The sequence below is a fragment of the Rhinatrema bivittatum genome, chromosome 1 (genome assembly GCF_901001135.1).
Source record: "Rhinatrema bivittatum chromosome 1, aRhiBiv1.1, whole genome shotgun sequence".
Lineage (NCBI taxonomy): Eukaryota > Metazoa > Chordata > Amphibia > Gymnophiona > Rhinatrematidae > Rhinatrema > Rhinatrema bivittatum.
In genome coordinates this window covers 529,104,875-529,132,607 of record NC_042615.1, presented here as the reverse complement: position 1 = coordinate 529,132,607, position 27,733 = coordinate 529,104,875, and the positions used below count along the sequence as shown (strand labels likewise).

General features: G+C 42.5%; 1 protein-coding gene across 4 annotated transcripts in view; it reads left to right on the top strand.

Moving 5' to 3' along the window:
• GLIS3 (GLIS family zinc finger 3) overlaps positions 1 to 27,733 on the top strand; it is a 1,101,679-nt gene that overhangs the window by 595,341 nt on the left and 478,605 nt on the right. The gene's annotated exons all lie outside the window — the stretch shown is intronic.

Sequence of the window (27,733 nt, the reverse complement as noted above, 5' to 3'; positions counted from 1 at the left end):
AAATTATTTTTATCTTTAATTTTCTGGAAATTTTGTGTGGGTTTTTTTTTTTTTTAAGAAAAGTTATTTTCTCCTTGAAAGAATATTTGTAGTTGTGAATTATACTGAAATGCCCTGCAAATCAATCTATATATTTATTTTAAATTAATGTTTATATCCCATACCCTCCAAAATGTTCTGGGCGGGTTACAAGTTATATCTAATGCTGTCGCTGCATACTTGGAAATACAGTTTTAGTATTCCAGAAAGCTTTATTTTTTTTAAATTGCCTTTTCAGTGATCTAGCATCAGCATGCTGTTTCATCACACAGACTGTAAGAGTTTGCACCTCAAGAGGATCTCTGCTCCTTGAACAAGCAAAGACTGGGATTCCTCGGAGTCTAGGGAGACATCTAGTAATTCATTGAGAATGCCCATTAAGTCAGACCTAGAGATGCTTTATCTTGCTCTTTCTGTCACAAGAGATCAGGTTGGTGCATAGGATGTGGTACAACAGTGGCCCAGAAATACAGCAAAAAATAGAAAAACTTAATGCCAAATTATGTCAGGAACCCAATGCCTGGATTTCACCACTCCATAGTCCCTCAGGGGCTGATGCAATATTTTGGCGCAGAAAGCGGGCGCTGAACAGTCCGCACCCCCAGGCACCTCCCCTGGGGACACCATGCAATATTTAAATTAAAGGGTCGCTTTAGCAAGGAGAGCCTGAGTGCGTCGTTCCTCTGCCGATTAGGAAAACCAATGCCGAGCTTATTGGTGTCGGTTTTCCTAAACACCACACAGCCAGGGGTTCAGGAAACCGCCGCTCCTCAATTGAGCATCCGTTTCCTGCACCTGACTGCCAGCGCTTTTTTTTTTTTTTTTTTTTTTTACTTTTTTAAAAATTAAATTACTTTAGTTTTTCCTCCTACTTAATATCGCAACGATATTAAGTAGGAGGCATTACAGAAAAGCTGTTTTTTCTGCTTTTCTGTACTGGTTTAAGGAGCGCACAGCAATTAACGCCTGCTCTAGGCAGGCGTTAATTTCTGATCACTAAATGTGCAACCTAGATGCACTTTTTTTTTTTTTGGCATCCGGAGTGAATGCCTAATAGCGCTCATCACATGCATTTGCATGTGATGAGCGCTATTAGATTCACTCCGCGTTGGACGTGCGCTGTAGAGGTGCTAATCCCCTTATTGCATAAGGGGATTAATTAGCGGCTATACAACCCGTGTCCAACTGCGGGTTATAAAGTGCCCTCGGCTGAGCATACTGTATTGCATCAGCCCCTCAGTGTAGTGAAGTTCAAGAAATCACTGGGAACAGGAACCAGTGCTGGAATGTGCAGAAAATGAATGAACCTGGCAGTCTGTGAGAGAACGAGGTGGATAATTTCAACTGAGTACAGAAAAATAAGCAGAAATTGAGGGTCCCTTCAACAAACGTAAGACAAAAGATCTTGTTATGGAGATGAAGAAGGCACATGATTTAGGGGTCAATTTTCAAAACTGGATGTGTTGATGCAACTTCCTTGAGGTACTTTTTCCTATAAGCTTTGCACCAGTTTTGAAAGGGGAGAGTACAAGAATACTTACTTGGGAAAAAGTTCTCCTAGAAATTCACACTTTTTTTCCCTGCAGGTACATTTCCCTTGATAAAAAAAACACAGAGATTTGAAATGTAATCTACATGTGTTCTTTCCCTCCCCTGCTCTAAACAAACTTCTAGGATCACTTACTTTTTTTTTTACCTAAGACAAAGGTATGTGTGGTGTTGATTCCCGCATTAGGGATGTGCATTTGTTTTCAATGAATGTGCAATCCGCAATGCATAAGTCCCTGTTCATTTGATTCGTGGGTTCGTGAAACGCATGGCGATCTCCCACGAATAAAACATATCATATTAGTTTCATTCTTTTGGTTCGCAGTGATTTCTTAGCGGACGTTTGAAATTAGAGATGAGCTTTGTTTTTCTGGCTCGGGTCGGGTTTCAGTTCGGGCGCTTCGTGGAAAAATTCGTTTTCCCATGGATTGTTTTTCGCCAAAAACAAAGCTGGAATCCGAACCCAAAACCGGAAAAACGAATAATAAAAAAAAACAAAACCCCGAATCAGAAAAAAAAACACCCCGACCCTTCACATTTACTATATTACAACCCCCCACCATCCCGAACCCTCCCCAAGACTTACTAAAAGCCCTGGTGGTCCAGCAGGGTCCCGCGAGCAATCTCTCCCTCCATGCTGTTGGGCCTGCTATGAATCAAAATGGAACCAATGGCCCTTTGCCCTTACGATGTCACAGGGGCTACCGGTACCATTGGTCAGCCCCTGTTACATGGTAGGAGCAATGGACAGCCGGTGCCATCTTGTGCTCCTACCATGTGACAGGGGCCGACCAATGGCACTGGTAGCCCCTGTGACATAGTAAGGGCAAAGGCTTTCAGCGCCATTTTGAATACTGGCAGCCGATGGCCTGACTGGCGGTCCTGACCCCCTAAGACTTGCCAAAAGTCCCTGGTGGTCCAGCGGTGGTCCTGGAGCCATCTCCTGCACTCGGGCTGTCAGCTGCCAGTATTCAAAATGGCGCCGATAGCCTTTGCCCTTACTATATCACAGGGGCTACTGGTGCCATTGGTCGGCCCCTGTCACATGGTAGGAGCACAAGATGGCGCCGGCCGTCCATTGCTCCTACCATGTGACAGGGGTTGACCAATGGCACCGGTAGCCCATGTGACATCGTAAGGGCAAAGGGCCATCGGCGCCATTTTGATTCATAGCAGGCCCGACAGCCTGATGGCACAGAAGGAGAGATCGCTCGCAGGACCCCGCTGGACCACCAGGGCTTTTAGTAAGTCTTGGGGATGGATCGGGATGGTGGGGGGGTTGTAAGAAAGTAAAATTGAAGGGTTGGGGTGGTTTTTTTTTATTAAATAAATGTGCCCTTCCCCCCCCCCCCCCCCCCGCACTAACCCGAAAAACGAATTTTCCCCAAAGTTCAGGGAAAATCCATTTCATGGTTCAGGTCCCCCGAATCACTACGAATTAGGCAATTTCAACGAAATTGCCTAATTCGTGATAAACAAATGCACATCTCTATTTGAAATAGGAGAAGGCCATGTGGGAGTATCCATAGCAAAAACCAGTCCTTTCCTGTGAGTCATAAGTGACCTCACATCCCTGTCATAGAGTGGGTCAGACAGGTTGGCAAGGAGATGGGAATGCAATGTATCAGAGCTAAGCATTTTTCTAATGCAGCCAATCGCCGCTCTCACTCAGTGCTCTGTGACACTGTTCCTGATGACGCTGTACTATTTATACCTTAAGCCACTTTGCCTGTCGTGCTGCCTTCGAGGGTTCATGCAACTGTTATTGGTGCTCTCTTTTGAAGCTGTGCTGTGTTTTTGACACTCTCCCTGCTGCTTTGCACCTCTGTTAAAGCACTCTTGCCACTCCTGGTACCCCTTTGCCCCTTTACAGTGCCTTAGGCTATTCATGCCACTTTGGTGCCACTTTGCCACAGTCTAAGTACCTTGGTGCTCTTTTCTTGTTCTGATGATTCCTCCCCAGAAGTTTCACCAGAATTGATAAGAAAACCCCAATTCTGCAGCCAAAAATAGGCTGCAAATACTTCCCCCATTGACTGTAATGGGGAAACGAAAAACGAATAAAACTAATCAATGAATTGGTTTTTCCCTCTATGAAATTAATGCAATGAATTTGGGCCCTGGCAAAACAAAAAATGAATGAAACAATTTTTTTCCTTCTGCACATCCCTATCCTGCATGTGCTTTTAGCCAGGTATGGGCTGGCCAATTTTCAGACTTAATTTACCCAGGTAAATGGCATTGGAAAAATTGCCATACCTATGGATTGGCACTGCAGTCCAAAATCCTAGTATCTAAGTGCCATTCTGTCCCAGGCTATCTCAGGCTGTCCCAGCTGGTAATCTTAGGTTATTACCAGCTGATGTAGTGTATTTGGATTTTCAGAAGTCATTTCACAAAGTCCCTCAAGAGGGGCTTCTAAGAAAACTAAAAAGTCATGGGATAGGAGGAAATGTCCTTTCATGGATTACAAATTGGTTAAAAGACAGGAAAAAGAGAGTAGGATTAAATGGTCAATTTTCTCAGTGGAAAAGGTAAACAGTGGAGTGCCTCAGAGATCTGTACTTGGACAGGTTCTTTTTAATATATTTATAAATGATCTGGAAAAGAATACGATGAGTGAGGTTATCAAATTTGCAGATGACACAAAATTATTCAGAGTAGTTAAATCACAAGCAGATTGTGATAAATTGCAGGAGGACCTTGTGAGACTGGAAGATTGGGCACCCAAATGGCAGATGAAAAGTGGACAAGTGCAAAGTGTTGCATATAGGGAAAAATAATCCATGCATAAGTTACACGATGTTATATTCCATATTAGGAACTACCACCCAGGATGTCCAATTAGTTTTAAATGTGCCACATGCTAACTTCATGGAGTGCCCCTAGTCTTTCTATTAACTGAAAGAGTAAATAACCAATTCACATCTACCCGTTCTAGACCTCTCATGATTTTAAACACCTCTATCATATCCCCCCTCAGCCGTCTCTTCTCCAAGCTGAAAAGTCCTAACCTCTTTAGTCTTTCCTTGTAGGGGACCTGTTCCATTCCCCTTATCATTTTGGTAGCCCTTCTCTGTACCTTCTCCATCACAGTTATATCTTTTTTGAGATGTGGCGACCAGAATTGTACACAGTATTCAAGGTGTGGTCTCACCATGGAGCGATACAGAGGCATTATGACATTTTCCGTTTTATTAACCATTCCCTTTCTAATAATTCCTAACATTCTGTTTGCTTTTTTGACTGCCGCAGCACACTGAACCGACGATTTCAATGTGTTATCCACTATGACGCGTAGATCTCTTTCTTGGGTGGTAGCACCTAATATGGAACCTAACATTGTGTAACTATAGCATGGGTTATTTTTCTCTATATGCATCACCTTGCACTTATCCACGTTAAGTTTCATCTGCCATTTGGATGCTCAATTTTCCAGTCTCACAAGGTCTTCCTGCAATTTATCACATTCTGCTTGAGATTTAACTACTCTGAACAATTTTGTTATCATCTGCAAATTTGATTACCTCACTTGTCGTATTTCTTTCCAGATCATTTATAAATATATTGAAAAGTAAGGGTCCCAATACAGATCCCTGAGGCACTCCACTGTCCACTCCCTTCCACTGAGAAAATTGTCCATTTAATCCTACTCTCTGTTTCCTGTCTTTTAGCCAGTTTGTAATGATTTACATTAACCTGTTCAAGTTCTTTCATGATTTTCTAGACCTCTATCATATTCCCCCTCAGTTGTCTCTTCTCCCAACTGAACAGCCCTAACCTCTTTAGCCTTTCCATGCCACTTATCATTTTGGTCACCCTTCTTTGCACTTTCTCCAGTGCAACTATATCTTTTTTGAGATGCAGCGAGCAGAATTGCACACAGTATTCAAGGTGCAGTCTCACCATGGAGCAATACAGAGTTATTATTGACATCTACCATTTTATTTGCCATCCTTTTCCTAGTAATTCCTAACATTCTGTTGCTTTTTTTGACCGCTACAGCACACTGAGCTGAAGATTTCAATGTATTATCCACTATGACTCCTAGATCTCTTTCTTGAGTGGTAATTCCTAAGATAGAACCTAACATTGTGTAACTACAGCAAGGGTTATTTTTCCCTGTATGCATCACCTTGCACTTGTCCACATTAAATTTCATCTGTCATTTGGAAGCCCAATCTTCAAGTCTCACAAGGTCCTCCTGCAATTTATCACAATCAGCTTTTGATTTAACTACTCTGCATAATTTTGTGTTATCCACAAATTTGAACACCTCACTCATCGTAGAACCTTTCCAGATCATTTATAAATATATTAAAAAGCATTATCCCAAGTACAGTTCCCTGAGGCACTCCGCTGTTTACCTTTTTCTACTGTGAAAACAGACCATTTAATCCTACTCTCTCTTTTATGCCTTTTATCCAGTTTGCAATCCACAAAAGGACATTACCTCCTATCCCATGATTTTTTAGTTTTCTTAGAAGCCTCTCGAGGGACTTTGTCGAACACCTTCTGAAAATCCAAATATACCACATCTAATGGTTCACATTTGTCCACATGTTTATTCACCCCTTATAAAAAAGGTAGGAGATTTGTGAGGCAAGACTTTCCTTGGGTAAATCCATGCTAGCTTTGTCTCATTAAACCATGTCCATCTAAATGTTTTGTGATTTTATTCTTTATAACAGTTTCCACTATTTTTCCTGGCACTGAAGTCAGACTCACTGGAGATTTAACTGTACTCAGGGATTGGATGGCTTTGGTCACTTCAGCTAGAGAAATAGTAGCTTCCAAACATTTAACCACTGACTCAGAAATGATAGGATGAGTAAGATTTGAAAGAAAGTTAACAAAAATCAGAATTATGTAGAGACTTTGAGGCATAAAAAAAGAATAAAATTGTTGAAATTGATCCAGAATCTTCTTATCTTGGTAAACCATCTTGGATTTGTCCAGTTTTAACACAGAAATTCTTTTCTTTTACCTTTTTGTGCCAGAGATAACTTGCCAATAATTGGCCATGCTTGTTGTTCTTGGAATAGTATCGTGAATTTTTAAAATATATTTCTTTTCTGGCATGTTGGCTCAGAAGTTGATTGTATTGGTATTCCAATTGATAAATCTTTGGGATCAAAGTGCACTTTCCAGTGTGAATATATTCTTTTTCTAATTTTTTTATATTTTGCGCTAACTGGAGACTTTCTTATTTAATTGTCCTATTTTTCCGAACAGTATATCTAATAATATCACCCTTATAGTAGATTTGAAAGTATGCCATAGAACATATACAAAAACTTCTCTATTATCATTATTAAGGAAATAAGCATCAATTGACTCTTGTAAGAAACTAATAAAGGCAGAGTCTGCAAGTAAACCTGAGTTGAATGGTAATGCCCACTCCAGCTGTGCGGATATCAAAGCATGGTCTGGGATCAAGATAGGGTGAATCTGATATTTAGATACAGAAGGCATAAGGGTCTTAGACAGCAGGAAATAGTCAACTCTAGAATAAGGTTAATGAGAAAAGAAAAAAAGTTATAATCCTTGTCAGTAGTGAGTAACATTCTCCAGGGATCCACCAAACCCACTTACTCCATCATAGAGTGAATGTTTATGGACTGAAAAGGGCCTCTCCTTACTTTGCAACCACTTATCAAGAAATAAATCCAAAGGTTGATTGAAATCACCTGCTAAAATAGCATATGTTTTTATATGTTTCATAAGGGACACTAAAATATCATGATAGAAAGAAGTGCATATATGGCTAATAGGAGAAACCAGCAATAGAGATTGTTGTCGCAACCCATCTATCTTTGGGGTCTGATGATTGATCTATCAGATGATAATCAAGTATTTTATTAAGCAATATGGCTCTTCCCATTTCTTACCAATTGCCGAAGTGAAAATCACTTCTTCTACCCAGCCTCTCTTCAGTTTCAGAAACTCTTTATGAGAGAGATGAGTTTCCTGCAGCATAACAACATCAGGATGAAAATAATTCAAGTATGTTAATATTTTCTTTCATTTAATGCTATGATTTAAACCATTTACATTTAAAGAAAGAAACATCAATTCAGTTGAGAAAAACTTAGCCATATGTAATGAGGAGAAAAAAAACTTGATGAATCTGGGCTGGATGAAAGCAAAAATAACAGATGACACCTTCTGAAGAGCTGCAGAGAGGATGCTAGATGCCAGTGAAGGCCAGAAAAGCAATAGAAAAAAACAAAACAAAACAGTTTAAAGTTATTGGCAAAAATGAAAAACCAATAGCTGCATTCCATCTTAGATGCCTCTCTAAGGGGCATCAAGTAAACTGACCAGGGCTCATGGCCAAGTTCCATTGGCTGCCTCAATAAGCAAAGTTAAACCGATGTGGCCGCAACTCTTTAAGAACAGGATTCAAATCAGGGATTCGACAAGATAATAATAGAGGCAACATTCAATATCAGGGAATCAAAAGCTCAAATCCAGCATAAACATGACCATGGCAACCAGCAGCACATCATAGTTATTTTCAACTGGAAGAGAAAAAAAAAGAATTGCTATAGCAAAAATGTCAAGTAACCATCTGAGTAGCAGAAGTGACAATGTGGATGTACAGTTGTAATTCCTGTGGGTTGTCATATGTTTTCATTGAGTTGTTATGAGTGATTTTCATGCGTGCAGGATAAAGAAGGCCAAATCGAGCACCAAGATCTCATAATTGAGGTCAAAAACAACTTTATCTTTGTTGCTGTAGATTTTGCGAGGTCCAGAACAAACAGAAGTTTGAGGTCTTCAAAAGTTATGGAACTTCTTTCCCTGGATGCCAAGATTGTTGCCCAAGCTTGTGGATATCGAAGAAACTTAGTTATGATCTGACGAGGATAGCGGCCATATTGAAGTGGTTTCGATGGCACCCAATGAGCATGCTCTATTTCCAAAACTGGAGAAAAAGTGAAGCTGAGGCAGCATGGAATAAAGGCAGACAAAAACAAAACCATGTCTGTTCCATCCCTGCCTTCCGGCAAGCCAAGGATGCAAACATTATTTTGTGGTTTCAATTTGAGAGATCATCAACATCTCTCTGGAGGTTGGCAATCTTGGAAAGTACCCCTTGTAAATTAGTAATGGCCATCTCAGCGTCTTCCAGCCTCTGTTTCAGAGATTCGATGCCAGAGTGAATTTTCCGATTTTTGCTGACAGCTCTGTAAGCTTTGATTTAATCGCATCAGTATTGACACAGAGCATATCATTCAATTGAATCAGTTCAGTGAGGATCGGATCCGATGTCACGTGTACCTTTTTAGGAGGTTATTTCTCTGGAGTAGGAGGGTCCTGTTTGGTGCATTTTGAGCCAGTAGCAAGGTTTAAAATTTCCTCAGGCATGTTCACTTTTGTCACAGCCATAATATCCTCCTGTTCGACGACTTTATAAGTAAAGTAATTTTGCCAAATAGTGAGCAGTCAGTCATTTATTGCAAGGTAGCTGAGGAGCTAACAAATCAGGCAGCCATCTTCCCAGAGCTCGCAAGTGACCTCCTCCCTGAGGGCCATCTATTGACCTGTAGAATAACATGAAGGTTAGTTTTCATTTCACAATTAGTTAATGCCTTTTGAGATAATACAAAAATATTATCTCAAAAGGCATTAACTAATTAATAAGGCAGTCTTAATAGAGAGTCAAAAGATGGATAAAGAGGAATTTTAGTTTCTAGTGCTATCAATTTGAGACTTTTCAAGAGTAATAAACATTATAGACTCCCACACACACATAAAATAATGGGCAGTATAAAACATTTGTAAAGAATCAGACAGCAGTGGTTATTATATCATCTTATCAAGGGTATATCCACTGTCAAGCAGTATACAGTAATAAATATGCTCTCATATTTGGAAAGAATTGCTGCAATATTTGGTTTATATTCTATAACTTACTGCTTTGACATGATGTGGAGAGCTCAGACTGACCCTCATTGCCCAACATGTTTCATTTGGAAAACCAACACAGAACAAGATAGATTTGCATGCACTGCCTCCATTCTATACAAATCTATTGCATGCATATTCATTATGGATATTCTGAAAATCTGACTAGTTAGGTGTGTTCCGAAGATTGGATTGAAAACCCCTGTCCAAATGATTGAGCCTTTCAGACCCATGCAACACCTAATAAAACAAATCATGCCTTCCGGGCCCTCTAGTCTTATCCCTGAAACAGATTGGGAGAGTAGAGAGCTTGGGAGGTCTATTCTTTTTTTGGCTAGGGTTGGGAAGAACAGGGCCTGAAAGGTCTGATCTGTTTTTTTGTGGGAGGAGGAGGAAAGGTAGGCCAAAATTAACAACCTACTAAGGCTGCAAAAGTTAACTATACCTTCTGAGGTGTGGTCAACTTTTCAGCATTAGATGGGCCTCATTAGGTCTCATTGGTATGCAGATAGTACATTCATTGCTAATACCTAATCAGCTCATTTGCATTTTTTAAATAATCTGCATATGCATTAACATTGGGGGTCTGCCAGTAATACTAATGTACATGCAACCAGCATGTGTTATGCATGGGTCTTAGCTCATGCCCACATTAAATCGTGCAGCACGTGCGGGGCTCGGTCATGCGCATACGTCCTGATTTTTACTTGCACGGCCCTTTGAAAGTTCATCCTTAACAATCTATTCTACAACAAAGAAAACTGGAAAAAAATAATCCTCCTTCTCAAATTCAGAAAACACAGTACTTAATAATATTCCTTTTATAGAACCACTGCACATTGTATAATCCTGTCTGCAGAACATTAATGGCATTCTAAAGCTCCCTTTAAAAGAATACATTGTCTCAGATGAAATATCTTAAACAACAGAAAGCATCTAGTATTAATTTACTAGACTGCCAGCAGAAAATATTTCGTACATTGAAAGTCAGTGCTGAAAAGTGGTTGAACTTATTTTTTTCCTGAAGTCTACTAATTTGGAAAACTAGAAAAAAATCTCAAACATCTACAGTGTAATAGGTTTAAGTACTGAAGCAGAATAATCTGCTAAACTTGAGACAATCCTTTTGAGAATACTTTTATTACAGGCTTAAACGTAAATATCCCAAATAAAGCACTCAGAGAGTGCCAATCAGATATCAGCATACCTATCATGCTACTGTATGCACCAGAGATTAGTATTTATTAGCTGTGGCTCTGCATTCTATCAGTTGTGAGTCCAAGAGAGAGTAGATTATGTCAAATAGTGTGTCTTAATTGCAAGACTGATCTTTTCCAATCATTATTGTTCATGGGCATGTCTGTCACAAACAAAAATGATTAGTAAGATGGCATCTTTTCAAGAAAACTCCGCTCAAGAATGAATCTCCTCCATATCCAAATATGTAATTGATTTGTTTGTAAGTCTCAGTTAGTGTCCCATCTTCAGCCATAAAAGCAAGCGCTGCTGCAGGCACTGATTCCTTGGTTAAGGAAGCACTCTGGGAAAGAAACTCCATGATAGGATGATACCCAAGACCAGTTCCTTGAAATGGCGGGGCCATGGTATAGAATTGGAATATATTTCAGTATTTCCAAATGATCTGTTTCTATCTATATTAAAAAAATAAATTTATGGTCAGATATAGCGATTGAGAAAGTTGAGAAAACTAGAGCATAGCTTATACACTGGGATGTGAGTCCTTGGGCACTGATCACAGAACTTATTTCTTGCATTAACTATAAAATTTAACATCAACTCTTCTCTTTCCTACACCAAGATTCTCTCCTCTTTTTCTTCTTTCATCTCCTCTCTGATGTCCTCAGGTTTTGGGGGGGGGGGGGGGGGGGGTTGCCTTCAGATGGTTTTAGCACATTTTATGTCTGTTATGAACCCTGCCGCAGAGCTATTTCCCGCGAGCAGGCACTTTACCTTTTTTACTGCCTCTCCCTTCGCGGCATGATGCCGCCGCTGTTGGGCCTCCAACGCGGCTGGAGCCGCGGTCTTTGCCTTCTCTTGCGGCCCGGAGGCCGTCGATCCTGCCCTGTTTCGGCGCGGCGTGGAGCCACCAACGTTGTCATCGTGGCACAGAGCCGCCGCCGCCAACGTCTTTGTCCTCATCATGGCCGGAGGCCACAAGCCCCGACCTGGATTGGCGGCTGGAGCCGCCCTCGGGGCCTCCTGCAGCAGCTGGAGCCACTGCTGTCGTCAGGGCCTGCGTTCAGGCCCAGTCCTGCTGCTTCTGGCGCTGACGTCGGTGCAGGACCGCTATCCACGGTCCTGAACAGCTTCCTTCCTTCCCTCTAGGTGTGCAGCTGCGCCTCTCTGCTATATATGCCCTGGGCCCCACCTAGTGACTGTTTCCTGTCCTAGCCCTATAAAAGGGCTGTTTCTGCATTTCCTCGTTGCCTTGCATCGGAGTGTCTTCAGCCCTGGAGGCTCCTGCCTGCTAGTGTTCCAACAGGTCCTTGGCTTTTCCGTGGAGCTCCTCATCTCGTCTTGTCATGCCTTCTTGCCTGAGGTCCCCGTCCAGATGTCCTGGTGCCTCGTCATTGATGTCTCCTTCCTGATGTTCCTGGTTCCTTGGTGTCCTTGTTCCAGTGCTCTGGAGCCTTCTGTTCTGCCGGCCGTGGATCTCCAGGTGACACTTCTCAGTCTGTGGAGATGCCGGCAGTGGACTGTAGGGGTGTGCATTCGGATTGACCGCATTAGTAAAACGCAACTCATATTTTTTTTTTACTTAAAAAATTGATTCGACATAAACGATCGGATTTCCCACATATCGAACATAGATATGTTCGATATGTGGGAAATCGCGATTGTTGAGCCAAAATAAAAATATAAACCCCCTCACCCTCCTTAATCCCCCCCCCCCGACTTACCACAACTCCCTGGTGATGGAGCGAGGAGTGAGGACGCCATTTCTGCAATCCTTGGCGAGAAGCATGTGACGTCGGCGGCACGTCGAGTGACGCCGGCGTCACGTGATTCCCGGCTCGTTCGCGCCGGACGGCTCGTTCGGCCCAAAAAGAACTTTTGGCCAGCTTGGGGGGGCCTCCTGACCCCCTCAAGCTGGCCAAAAGTTCTTTTTGGGCCGAACGAGCCGTCCGGCGCGAACGAGCCGGGAATCACGTGGCGCCGCGTCACTCAGACGCGATGTCACGTGATTCCCGGCAAGTTCGCGCCGGCTCGTTCGGCGCGAACAAGCCGGGAATCACGTGACGCTGACGTCACGTGATTCCCGGCAAGTTCGCGCCGGACGGCTCGTTCGGCCCAAAAAGAACTTTTGGCCAGCTTGAGGGGGTCAGGAGGCCCCCCCAAGCTGGCCAAAAGTTCTTTTTGGGCCGAACGAGCCGTCCGGCGCAAACTTGCCGGGAATCACGTGACGTCGCGTCTGAGTGACGCGGCGCCACGTGATTCCCGGCTCGTTCGCGCCGGACGGCTCGTTCGGCCCAAAAAGAACTTTTGGCCAGCTTGGGGGGGTCAGGAGGCCCCCCCAAACTGGCCAAAAGTTCTTTTTGGGCCGAACGAGCCATCCGGCGCGAACGAGCCGGGAATCACGTGACGCCGCGTCACTCGACGTGCCACCGACGTCACATGCTTCTCGCCAAGGATTGCAGAAATGACGTCCTCACTCCTCGCTCGATCACCAGGGAGTTGTGGTAAGTCTGGGGGGGGGATTAAGGAGGGTGAGGGGTTTTAATTTTTTTTTTTGCACATATGTACATATACCCAACTCATTGGATTTTTTTTATGTCCATATTGGCCGCAAGTGGGACCCCCTTTCGGACATAAAAAATATGAACATAAAATTTTGCTCTGCACATCCCTAGTGGACTGGTTTCCTGTGCTCCTGAGCCATCCTGTGCTGCTAGCCTTTGTGTTGCTTTGGATGAAATTGGCTTCATCGTCGAAGTTCCACCTTGTCTGGATCCTCTCCTGTGCTCATCCCACTCTCCTCGTGGTCTGTGACCAGCCTCCTTAGGCTGTGTAGGGAATGCAGTGGGACAGGGTGGTCCGCAACCAGCCCATTGGGTCCGCCCGTGAAGGTGGGCTGAGTAGGACGTCCTGAGAGACAGTGCCAATGTCTTCCTTCCCAGCTTCTCGTCTTGTCTGGATGTTGTTCAAGTTCTTCGTCTCATCTCTGATGCCGTTGCATCAGCCTTGGTGTCATGTCTTCACAACAGCATTGGTGTTATGTCTTCGTGTCAAGGCCTCCGTCTGCCCTCATCCTCAGGCCGGCCTGCAGCTCAATGACGATCCAATCGGCAGGTCTGTAAGGGCTTGGAACGGTCGGAGGACTGTTCCCCTACCAACATCATCTTGTTGTTGGCTCTGGGAGCTTGCAGGCCCGGCAGAGGGTAAGACCGTGTCTCTGCCATCCTGGGACACGTCGCCAACCCTTGGTTCGGTCCTGGATCCATCTGGGGTCAGGCTGAGGCCCAAGGGCACATTAAAACACCCTCAATACAACAGAATGCAAGGCCATCTTTCAAGGCCATCTGTTCTACAACAATGTAATAGCCATAGTCTGATGTAGCCCTGAACTGGGAAATGCTTCAAGATCCACAGGGTCGGTCACAAAAGATTTAGGGGTGAAATTACATATACAGTTACAGTCCATTGTCTTCAAGCCCCATACTATGCATTCTTCATGAGGAGGGAGGGAGGAAAGGGAGAATATCCTCCAAGGCCCAATTCTTTAAATGTGTCAGTCAGCAAGTGCATTTGAAAGAACCAGAAGGGCACTTAATTGGTGTTCCAACATAGTCTTTACTGAAAAGCTTGTGCGATAACATGGATCTGACACAGAAGATAAATCCTTTGATAAATCCACAATTCAGAAATAAATACTTGAATCAGTAAATGTGTGGGCCCTCCTCTCTGTTACTGAGGTCCCCCTTATTTCTTTCTGAAATGTAAGGCCTCCTACAGCTATTCCAAATGGAAATTAGGGACTAAATTCCTATCAGGACTCTGACTTACAAACATAATCACATGGGGGGAGGGGGGTGGTGGTGGTAATTTTCAAAAGGATTTACCCATGTAAAAGTAGCATATATTTAGCAATTTTCAAAAGCCCACTTACAGCATAAAGTGTACTTATTCACGTAAATCTTTTTGAAAATTGCCCGCCTTTTGTTTTTGGCTGTGTAGGTTTTTGGCTGTGTAGGTTCCTCAAGCGGTGTGTTCTTGAAAGGATGCCAATATAATAATCACTTTTGTTTGCAATAAGCATACCCATGAACAATAATAATGGCAAAAGATCAAAGGACACATCCTCTAATACAGCATTTGCTGTAAATGGTACCTGAGTAATGCAGTAGCTCTGGCTGGATATTTTTCTTCTACTCCTCTGTTTCTCGTTTGTACTGGTTAAGTACCTTCTTGATTCTTTGGTATATTCCCAAGAGGTATATACACTGAGTAAGCATTTTGCCAGTGCCACTTGTCCTCTATCTGGCTTCCTCTGGATATTGGAAGGTGTGGCGTGGTGCCCCTCCGGGCAGCTTCCTGACATACTGAGTCACCTACGTATGGCTTATATCATTTCAGAGTAGGAAATTAAAGAAAACCACTTATCTGATGATATTTATGGTTGCAATTTCTGATTATTTGTATTCTAAGCTTTTGATCTAGTGGGGGCTAGAATTCCAACATTTAGATCCCAAGCATTGGTATGGATGCCATTCCCTTAATCCCTGCTTGGCTTTCTGGTTGGCTTCAGTGGCAAGGGTCAGCGACTCTTATTTTAACCAAAATAATTGTTAATTAGTCTCCTATCCAGTCAGCCCACTCTCTGTTTAAAAAAATCCAGTTACCAGAGGTATTCCTTCAACTGCTTTTATTTTTATGCTTCATATGTCCAGTTTCAGAAAAAAACAAACCATAACTTTATTCTTCAGGTAGAAATGCAGTTCTCAGTATCAAAACATAGTTTATTTGAAAACAAAACAATTACAACTCACACTAGTAAGCTATAAGACTCAGGTTAATTAGATTTTACAAGATAGCAGGTCTAATTCTTCTAGTACTGCTCTTAGGTGATTCCACAGTTCCGATACAGTCTGGGATTCTGGATAGCAAGTGGTTTCCCTTTTTTTTCAGCTATGAAATTTCAGTTTCACACAGACAATTAGCTTTCAATTAAGGGAAGTCCCCATTCTGTATGGCTCACTCTCAAACTGTGGTTTCAATTATATGGCCAATAGATGAGAGTTTCACGTTTGTATAATTCTAATTCATTGATTTACCAGTCAGTACCATCTTACTCATATGCATATCCAACGCCTGGCTAATCATGTAGCCAAAGCTTTTAGCTTTATAAAACATATTCTTGATTCAAAGTCTTTACTCCTGTGAAGTTCCTAGATACAGCTTACTAACTGAGGAGAATTCTGTTTCTGTGCAGGTTTGAAAGTACTACTGGATAATAAAGGATAATTTCACACTGTTGCCATTACATGCAATCCTTCTACTTCATTGGGTACATCCGAGTTCCCTGCAGGAGCAGCAGCTGTACGTCCTTGAACAAAGCAAACTAACCAAAATCAAAACAGGGTGCAGCATTTTTCAGTTTCTGTCTTATCTGTCCCTCTTATCTGGTTTCCTCAGTCCCCTCTGTAAAACTTCTCTTTTCACCTTCCCCAAGGATTAGCAATTCAAATTCTCCTTTTTCTCAGTAGGCATAAAAAAATTAGCTTTGTAGTTGAGCTGATAGGTAAATCTTGCCTTCGGGTCCTCTTCATCCTCAGTGCCGTCATCCATGGTTAACAAAAGGCCAAGTCTGCTTCCTTTCACAAGTGGGTCCTTCCTTCCCCACCCCCAGCTCCATCCTTCTCCTCCATGGCTAGTTGTTCCCAGCAGCTTTCTTGCGGCCTCCTCCATGGCTAGTTGTTCCCAGCCACCTCCACCTTCAGTTACTCCACAAGCCTCTTATTGCCCTTCCCCAAGTCTGAGAGGTGTTAACCAATTCAATTAATCCTGAGTCAGGTGTGATGGTCTCTAAACCAAGAAACTAGGCAGAAGCACTATGGGAAATGTAGTTCCCTGCATAACTACTTTTGCTTTTCTCTTATTTACCTAATCCTGCACTACTTCTAGGGGTTTAACTGGGGATTCCTGTGGAGGGACTAAGCCACAAACTGGTGCATCATCCTCATCTTCTTCAAGAGTTTTGCTGTGTGGGCACTTTTTCTCTTGAGTTGAGCGAATCAGATGGGAAATAAAACAAGTAGTTCCCAAACTAAGAGTTGAAAGGACGGATGGAAAAACTTCCTTTCAACTAAACATCCCAAATAATCTTTTATAACCTCAAAAGGTAAAATCAATTAGAAAGTCTCTTACATCTCCATAAATCCATGATCCACTGAATTATGCCTAGGATTTCTCCAGGAAAAAGGGAAACTGAAAACAAGAACATTCCTCTTCCTTAGACGTTCAGTGCAAAAATCCATCTCTCCTTTTTGGGTCTCTGTCTTTTATAGACCCAGGATATAACCATTGCAGAAGCCTCACATGAGAGAGCTGTGGCATAGATGGTACTTCCTCTCTCCTTCTTTAAATGCATAGCCCTTTTAAAAGGCTACACTTTAGAAGGGATTCTAGTGGGTCCCTTCACTGATATACACTATGGGCCACTAATGTATAATTTTTAATTCTGTGTGAAGAAGGCCATGGGGAAGAGGGTGGGTCTGGGGAAGGGAGTGCAAGCTGTCAGGTTAGACTAGTGCACTTAATACCCTTCACCAGTCACATCCACATGCAAGCTTACAAGATGTTATATAAAGGAACGTATGCATTCATACAACTGTTCCAACAACTAACAGATGAGTAGTCTAATCAAAACTTAGCCAGGAGCTCTTTCTAAGGTTAGCTCTTTCAAATTTTACCCTCAGACCAAACATTTTCTTGCATGAGGGTCGATATCTCCTACACTGTTGAGAAAACAAAAGGGTCACAAACATGTCCATCAAACACAAAACCTTCTTAGACAGTGCAAGTGGAATGGAATTCTGATTACACCTCCTGACTTTTTTTTTATATTGGCTGCCCTTTATTGAAATCCATCTGTCATATATATAGAGCTGTCACATTGCAGCTGTCATCATTCCATGATTGTGAGAGCAAAGTAAGAGTTGTGAAAATAGTCAGTAGACAGCTACTCCACCTGCTACACTCATTACCTGGGGACCAAAACTGCCCCCATTTTCATTCTACTGATATTCTGGGAGTAATATTGGCACCTGGAGGGGAGGTACGTTGAAGGGTCCTCCTGCTTAACCCTGTAAGTACTTTCTTGTCTATTTGATTTTTTATTGTACAAAATAGTTGATGTGTCCTGCCTGTCCATGGTGTCTGGTGATTATAGATTAAAGTGCTATAGGGTTTAGTTAAGTAGCCTGACATGTTTTTCCTTGCTTTTTTTTAATTGAAATTCAAGGCTGAAAAGGCCATAACCCTCTTCTTAACTCAGGCAATGATCTGGTCACCCTACTTCAGAGATGCCAAATCCAAGATCATTGAGATGTAGGGATACTCAGGTAGATGCTTTATGCTGGATGGCAGCTGTGGTGAGTGATATTCCTCAAGGCTGTACAGCTTTTTTCTGTTCTAGCAAATGCTTTCTTAACTATCTTTATCTGGATGTAACTACAAATTCACTGGCTAAATTGTGTATTTATAAAAGTGGTCTACAAATACAAATAAATGAAAAATGAAATATACTGAAAGGAAACCCCTTCACTAGTGATCACTATAAACATTTTGCAGAATACTGTAATTTATTTTATATTTTTCATAAGAAGAAAGGGAAGGAAAGAAGTGAATACTTGATCAGAATTTATTTAAACCTCTGTCCAAAGCATACTACCTAATCATATAGGGGTAGATTTTCAAAGGGTTACGCGCCTAACTCCAAAAACCTGCCCCTGCGTGCGCCGAGCCTATTTTGCATAGGCTCGGCGGCGCGCACAAACCCCGGGACGGGCGTATGTCCCGCTCCGAAATCGGCCTCGGAGGGAACAGGGAAAGCCATCGGGCCTCCCCTAGGGCTCGGCGCACACAAGGTGCACAAGTGTGCGCCCTCTTGCGTGCACCGATCCCTGATTTTATAACATGCGCGCGCGGCAGCGCGCGCATGTTATAAAATCGAGTGTACATTTGTGCGCGCTGGGTAGCGTACACAAATGTACCCCACACACACTCCTTTAAAAATCTGCCCCATACTGTTTTTACTTACCACCCTGGTCAGCAAGCATTCACTATCTAAGATATCGACACAAAAAGGTGTGAAACAAGAGATGGGTATGTTTAAACAAAAAACCCAAACACCTTGGTCAAGTCACTTCACTCTCCATTGCCTCAGGGCCAAAAGTTAGATTGTGAGCCCTCTAGGGACAGGGAAATACCTGTAGTACCTGCTTATAATCTGCTTTAAAGTGGCTGAAAGATGGAATATACATTTAAATAACAAATTTAAATTATTGTGAATAATTTTCTCTTTATCTCCTCTCCTTTCCTTCCCCTTGCCCTTCTCCCACAATCCCACAAGTTTCTCCTTTCCAGAAATGGAAAATTCTGGATTGCAGTTTTAGGTTATAAAAATGAGTTTTACCCACATCATGAACCAGGCTTGTTTAATGATCTAATTCATTGCCAAGTTGGTAAAGTTGGATCAGTTCAGCTCTATCTGAAAGGACACCTTTAACTTAAGGTAGCATTCCTGCAGAACACAACCAAAGAGCTATCTTCATATATGGGTATGCAGTGATTTACACTTTGAAGGTAAAAATTAGGGGTGTGCATTCGTATTGAACATAAATGTAAAACGCTACTTATTTTTTTTTTTTAACTTAAAAAAGTGATAAGACATAAACGATCGGATTTCCAACTTATTCAACATAGCTATGTTGAATAAGTTGGAAATCGCGATTGTTGATCCAAAATAAAAATTTAAACCCCTCACCTTCCTTAATCCCCCCCCCAAAGACTTACCACAACTCCCTGGTGATCCAGCGAGGAGTGAGGACGCCATTTCTGAAAGCCTTTCTGAGGAGCACGTGACGTCGGCGCCACGTCGGAGTGACGCGGCGTCACGTGATTCCCCGCGGGTTCGCGCTGGAATGCTCGTTCGGCCCAAAAGGAACTTTTGGCCAGCTTGGGGGGGTCAGGAGGCCCCCCCAAGCTGGCCAAAAGTTCCTTTTGGGCCGAACGAGGGTGCCGGAGGGAACTCACGGGGAATCACGTGACGCCGCGTCACGCCGACGTCACGTGATTCCCCGCGGGGTCGCTTCCCCTTTTGGCCAGCTTGGGGTGTCAGGAGGCCCCCCCAAGCTGGCCAAAAGTTCCTTTTGGGCTGAACGAGCGTTCCGGCGTGAACCCGCGGGGAATCACGTGACGCCGCGTCACTCCGACGTGACGCCGACGTCACGTGCTCCTTGCAAAGTTGGTCAGAAATGGCGTCCTGACCCCGCTGGACCACCAGGGAGTTGTGGTAAGTCTTGGGGGGGGGGATTAAGGAGGGTGAGGGGTTTAAATTTTTATTTGCACATATGGACATATACTCAACTCATTGAATTCTGTTTATGTCCATATTGACCGCAAATGGGACCCCCTTTGGACATATGGACATATGAACTTAAACTTTTGCTCTGCACATCCCTAGTAAAAATAGCTTAAATGAATTATTTGTCCTCTGTTCCATTAAGGATGTTTCCTGTGCCCTGTGGTTCTGGTCCCTTAGAACATAAGAACATAAGATTTGCCATCAAGCCCAGTATCCTGTTTCCAACAATCACCAATCCAGGTCACAATTACCTGATAGGATTCCAAAGGATAGCTAGATTCCATGTTGTTTATCCCAGGGATAAGCAATGGATTTCTGCAACTCCAACTTTATAATGGTTTATGGACTTTTCCTCCAGGAACTTGGCCTAAACTTTGATAAGCACAGCTACATTAACATCTTTTACCATATTCCCTGACAATGCGTTCCATAGCTTAATTATGCACTGAGTAAAAAACATATTTTCTTCTATTTGTTTTAAATCTACTATCTAGTAACTTCATTGCATGTCCCCTAGTCTTTGTACTTTTTGAAAGAGTAAACAACCAAATCAGGTTTACCCGTTCTACTCCACTCATTATTTTATAGACCTCTGTCATATCTCACCTCAATTGTCTTTTCTCCAAGCTGAAGATTGCTAACCTCTTTAACATTTCATTCCAACCCTTTTTAATTCTAATTTTTTATAAAGCGGTATATAAATACTTTTAAATAAATAAATAAACAATTCTAATTCTCTAATTTTTTTAATTCTTCTATATCATTTTTGAGATGTGGTGACCAGAACTGCACAGAGTACTCAAAATTTGGTTGCACCATGGAGTGCCATGGATGCATTATGATATTCTCTGTTTCATTCTCCATTCCTTTCTTAATAATTCCTAGCATTCTATTTACTTTCTTGGCTGCTGCTACACACTGAGCAGAAAATGTCAATGTATAATCAACAATGATGCCTAGATCATTTTCCTGAATGGTGAGTCCTAATGTGGAGCTTTGCATTGTGTAGCTATAATTTGAGTTACTCTTTCGTAAGTGCATCACTTTGGTCTTGTCCACATTAAATTCAGTTTGCCATTTGCATGCCCAGACTCCCAGTTTTGCAAGGCCCTCTTGCAATTTCTCAAAATTCTCTTGTTATAACAACTTTGAGTAATTTTATGTCATCGGCAAATTTGATCATCTCACTCATTGTTCCCATTTCCAAGTAGTTTATAAATATGTTAAAAAGCAGTGGTCCCAGAACAGATCTCTGGGGCACTTCACTATTCAACTTTCTCCACTGAGAAAATTTTCCATTTAGCTATACTCTCAGGGGTAGATTTTATAAATGTACGCACGGGCGTACTTTTGTTCGTGCACCAGGCGCGAACAAAAGTACGCTGGATTTTATAAGATACGCGCGTATCTTATAAAATCCGGGGTCAGCGTGCGCAAGGGGGTGCGCATTTGTGCAACTTGCGCACGCCAAGCCCAGCGCGCGCTGCCTGTTCCCTCCCCTCACCTTCCCCTCCCTTCCCCTACCTAACCCCCCCCCCGGCCATATCTAAACCCCCCCTACCTTATGTTGGCCGATTTACGCCTGCTTTCAGCAGGTGTAAATCTGCACGCGCCAGCGGGCTGCTGGCGCACCATCACCCGACCTGAGGGCTGGTCCGGAGACCTCGACCACGCCCCCGGGCTGTCAAAAAGGGGAGAAGACAAAAGCCAACATGCACAGAGGTGATATGGCTGCATTAAGCTTCCAAGAAGGGGAGGCAGAGTCAACCAACATGAAACTGTAGCAAGTCTGTGATATATTCATAGGTAGGAGCGACTAGGCAAATTGGATGGGCTAAATGGCTTTATTGGCCAACATCTATTGTATTATTATGTTACCCTCACAATGGGAGTTCTGGATAATAGTTTGTAGCAACAACTAGTTCCCAAAGTTTCAAAGGGTTCCTCAGTTATTTGGTCAGAGAAACTATACCAGTGATTGTGAACTCCGATCCTCAACTACACAGAGTAATTTGGTTTTCAAAACAGCCAAACAATACAAATGAATCTGGATCTTGGATCAAATGCATTCAGAGATATTTCATAAATATTCATTGTGGAAATCTTGAAAGTCAGACCTGGTTGTAGCACTCCATGCCCAAAGTTCACCATCCCTCTACTATTCAGTGGTCTTCTAACAAATCTGTTGTGCACTTATATATTTCTTCATTATACCTTTTATTGAATTGGGCTTTTATATCAGAATTTTATCTTATTGTTAGAGCAAATAATGTGATGCAATATTGACCTTTTGGTGGCAGCTTTTATAAAAGAGTTTGTTGCAAAGAGGGTTCCCTGAAACATCAGAAGGCCTGATGTGGACACAGGTTGGAGCGCTACTCAGGGAAGCCAACCATTAGGCAACTGTGAAGGACGGTTCTCACATCCATATGTTTGTCTTCCACCATGATATACAGAGCCAGAACAAGTGCAAATTAGACTGAAAATTCAAAATGAATCCTAATGTATCATCTAAATATTTATTAGCAAGGTTTTTATTTTCAGATTTAAAAACAAAGAAAAAAAAATCTTATAGGAATGTTAGGTGCAAATAAGCATAAGGAATCTTATTTTTGTTTGTTTTGGAGAAAAATATTCATTGTGATCATAAAAAGTCTACTCGCAATGTGTGAGCTTGTGGGAAAAATCTTATGATAAATCAGTCCCTTTGCTTGTCGTTTACATGCACTGGGAATGACGGACTAGAGTTTGTTGAAAACTCTAGGTACGGTCTGGAATAAATATTGTTTATTGATAATTGCTTGTTCAGTTCTTCTACTTTTGTACTAACTCTGGCAAATTAAAACAAACATTTGAGAAGCAGAGTGATATGCTCTGAGAGAAAAGCACATTTTACAAATATCTTCTTTTGAAGTATTTGGCAAAATACAATATATGACAGTGGGCCCATGAATGAAGAATATGCACATGTAGATAGTTTATAACAGACTTTGCTATTTGCACTTGGACTGATCTTAAAGGTTTTGAATCCATTGTCAGAACTGACAAACAGAAATGAAAGAATTAGTTGTTTACATATGAATAAATTTGGCTTTTTGGCTAAATTTGTAAAGCACAAGAGAGAAAACAACTTAAAATTCACATCCACACCTTGGCTGCCAATACTGGACTTTGTTAGCATGGGGTTTGACAAATTTTTAGCAGTACTTCTAACTGAAAGGAGGGAAAAAATACCCTCCCTGTTGCTAGAGAGAGATAGAATGACATCATTGGAACTTAACAACTTAACTTCAGAAACTCTATGAAGTGTTATTCTCATCCGGCTCCTGTCTCTCTCTCTCTCTTTCTCCCTGCACTTGTTTCTTAAAACTGTTCTCTTTTCTCAGCCATTAAACAGAATAAATACAGTCATGGCGTTAAGCTGAGGCTAGCCATTATCTCTGAAGGTCAAATTCTACTTCTTCTAATGGCATCTTCTCTCAAACGATTTTCATCATAAAAAGTGCTTTCAAGGAAGGAAACATTTAATTTTTATGGCTTATCTGCACTTTTCCTCTTTGGAGAATAAATCCAAGATGATGAGATAGCCCAATCCACCATGTGAGGGGCAAAGTAGCATGAACAAATAGTGGCATGAATACCCCGAAGCACCAAAAGAGAGGTAAAACAGCACAAAAGGTAGAATGAACATCCCGAGGCATATAGTAAGGGGAATGGCAGCAAGCACAGTGGCATTCAACACCCCCAAAATACTGAGAGAAGTTCATAGTAGCAAGAACGTGGCATCAACATCCGGCTTGCTATTTCTTCGAGCAGAATTAACTGGGTAACTTTACCTGCACTGATAATCAGCATTAATCGGATAAATGTAAGCACTATGCTTGGAATGGCTCATGCAATGGCTCATTATGAAGATATTCGTATATAAAAAGGGAACCATCTATGAAACTCAGATTAACATGCCAAACAATACATTCTACTTGAGTTAATATGAATGAATGTAAATAAACTGCATCAGCAAGCCTGACAAGGTGCCTTCTTTAACTGAAAAGGTCATCCGGACAGCTCAATCATTTGCGGCATCAGTTGCTATTTTTCTATATTTTTTGTTTTTGCATTTAAAATTGTAACTTTATATAAAAAATGATCGTGGCTCATTATTGAGCTGTCCAGAACGCAAATGACTGAGCTGTCCGGATGGCCTTTTGAGTTAAAGAAGGCACATTGTCAGGCTTGCTGATGTGATTTATTTACATTTATTCATATTAACTCAAGTTAATATGTTTGGCATGTTAATCTGAGTTTCGTGGATGATTCCCTATTTATATAAGAGTGGTTGGGTGTGGGAATTCTTTCAACTCTTTTTCATTGGATTCATTATGAAGATATGCCATGTTGGGTCAGACCAAGGTCCACTGAGCTCAGCAGTCTGTCTCCAACAGTATCCAGTCCTGGTCACGACTACCTGGCAAGATCACAAAGAATATATCTTAACTTTTTTGCTCTTAACCAAGGATAAGCAGTGGCTTTCTCAACTCTTTCTAGCTAATAATGTGTAATAGACTTTTCCTACAGGATCTTGTCCAAACTAGGGATGAGAATCGTGTGCCCGATCATCTTAACGATCGGGTTCGGCTAGAGGGAGAAAAAAAATCTGATCGGTGGTGATGTGAATCAGAATCGGTTCCGATTCACATCGTTAATTTTTTATTAGTGAGGCCCGACCCTTTAAAATTGACCCCTTACCTTCCCCCACCCTCCCAAACCCCCCCCAAAACTTTTTACGAGTACCTGGTGGTCCAGTGGGGGCGCGGGGATCGATCTCCCGCTCTCGGGCCATCGGCGCCATTTTGGCTGCCATTCAAAAATGGCACCGATGGCCCGATAAAAAAAAAAGCCCACCCGACCCTTTAAAAATGACCCCTTAGCTTCCCCCACCCTCCCGAGCCCCCCAAAACATTTTAAAATTACCTGGTGGTCTAGTGGTGTTCCCGGGAGCGATCTCCCGTTCTCGGGCCGTCGGCTGACACTCATAAAGATGGCGCCGATGGCCCTTTGCCCTTTCCATGTGACAGGGTATCTGTGCCATTGGCCGGCCCCTGTCACATGGTAGGAACACTGGATGGCCGGCGCCATCTTTAAAGATGGCGGCGCCCATCCACCTTCTGGGCCAGCTCCCTGACCTGGCCTTTTACTGTGACTCTCTGGCAATACTCGACCCACCTCTGCTACTGATAGGCCTCCTGCCTTCCCTTCGCAGACGGCCTTTCTGGACATTCACAGCAGCGCCTAAGACCCAAGGGTCCGGGCCCCTACGGGCTCCTCCCAGGGGGGTCCCAGGCTCCGGGTGAAACCTTGCCAGCTGGTGTCTCCGCCTCCCGGCCTGCCCTATCACCTTCAGTAGGCCGGCCCAAGGGTCCACCTTCTACTCTCACAGCAGTCCAGCCGCAACATGGACATCATTAAAACCTTTTAGGTATCTAAAGGTCTGTATTATATCACCCCTGCATCTCCTCTCTTCCAGGGTATACATATTCATATCCTTCAGTCTCTCCTCATTGGTTTCTGATACTGACCCCACACCATTTTGGTCGCTCTTCTCTGCACCGCCTCCATCCTGTCTCTATCTCTTTTGAAAAAAGGGCTCCAGAACTGAACACAATATTCTAGGTGAGGCCTCACCAAGGACGTGTACAAGGGCATCACCACCTCCATTTTCTTACTGGTATTCCTCTCTCTATGCAGCCCAGCATTGTTTTGGCTTTAGCTATTGCCTTGTCACATTGCATCGCCAGAAATTATCACTCCAAGATCCTGCTCTTGGTCCATGCACATCAGCCTTTCCTCACCGCCCCCCCCCCCCCCCATCTCATACAGCACTTTTGTTTTACCGCATCCCAGATGCATAATTCTGCACTTCTTGGCATTGAATCCCAGTTGCCAAATCTTTGACCGCTCTTTTGTAAATCCTTTTTTATTCTCTCTACTCCTTCAGACGTATTCACTCTGTTGCAGATCTTGGAATCATCTACAAATAGACAAACTTTACCTTCTGTCCTTTTCGCAATGTCACTCACAAACATATTGAACAGAACCGGTCCCAATACCGATCCCTGTGGATCTATTTACCATTATACGCTGTCTCCTATCAATCAACCAGTTTGTAATCCACTCCACCATCTTAGTGCCCACTCTGAAGCTTCTCATGTTGTTTACATGCCTCCTATGTGGAATGGTATCAAAAACTTTGCTGAAATCCAAATAGAAGACATCGATCGCTCTTCTCGATCCAATTCTCTAGTCACCCAATCCAAAAAATCTATCAGATTTGTCTGACAGGACCTTTCTCTGGTGAATCCATGCTGACTTGGGTCCAGCAACTTATCGGATTGTAGATATTTCAATATCCTTTCTTTCAGCAACATCTCCATTAATTTTCCCACTACCGAAGTGAAGCTAACCAGCCTGTAGTTTCCAGCCTCCTCTCTGCTCCCACTCTTATGAAGCGGGACCATCACTGCTCTGTGGCCCCACCCTGAAACACCCCAGCCCACCTCTTTTTTACATGCACAAATTTACCTGTATATGTTTTTAAAATAACGTATTCTCACATATGTGCCATTTTAAGCAGGCACATTTCATTATTCACATTTTGTGTTGCAGAGAAGTCTTTTTTTTTTTTTTTACCCTTATAAATAGGCACATTCCTTTCTGGATTCTCTTCGGATCAGCACTCAAAATGTAAACAGACCATCACATTCACTGATCATTTTGTTCTCCAGAAACGCACACAGCTTTTTTTATAATATGTTAATTTTGCTGATGTGAGCCACTTTGTTTCTACTGAGAAAGACAAAATAAATAAAACTGGAATGGAGCAATCTCCTCTTAAACAAGTCCACTGATGTAGCCAGAGGAACAGTTTTACCACGAGCCATATAAAAGTATAATCACTTTACAAGAGTTGATGAAATCTGTACCTTTCTAATTTACGAAGGCCTTCTCTGTTAGTTTCTCTGGAGGTAAATAGAAGAGAAAGTTTACTATAGGTCCTGATTACTATCCCTACCAGAAATCTAATTTCAGTTCCAGGGTCCCCCTTGCTGTGCAGCAGGGGCTGCAGTCAGTCACAGTACCTGGTGAGCAGCCAAACAAGTTTTCTTGGCCCCCATTGTCAGGATTCTGGCTCTCGCTGACTGGATATCACTGTTAGCACAGAGCTGCTGAAAAGCAGCTAAGATGTTTGCATGCACATCTCTGATCTACATTTCTGTAAGTGCTAGACAGAGAAGAGTGAATGAAGATCCTGACCTCCCACATAACACCCTTGGGACTCAATAATATATACTATGCTCCCTGACAAAGTATCCTTGTTTTTAGTTCTGGAAATACAGAAACCCTCCCATCATGTAATCATGGCCCCCTCCCAACCTCCTTTCTTGTAAGGGAAAACAGGAGTTGAACAAGCTTTTTCTTGTACTGCAGCCTCTTCATCTTTCTTATTAATGCAGTTGCCCAATTCTGTATCCTTTCTAGTACTTTAATTTCCTGCCTGTTCTATGAGGCCTAGAACTGTACCTGATAATTCAAGTAGTAGCTAACAAGATTTATTGATTTATTTATATA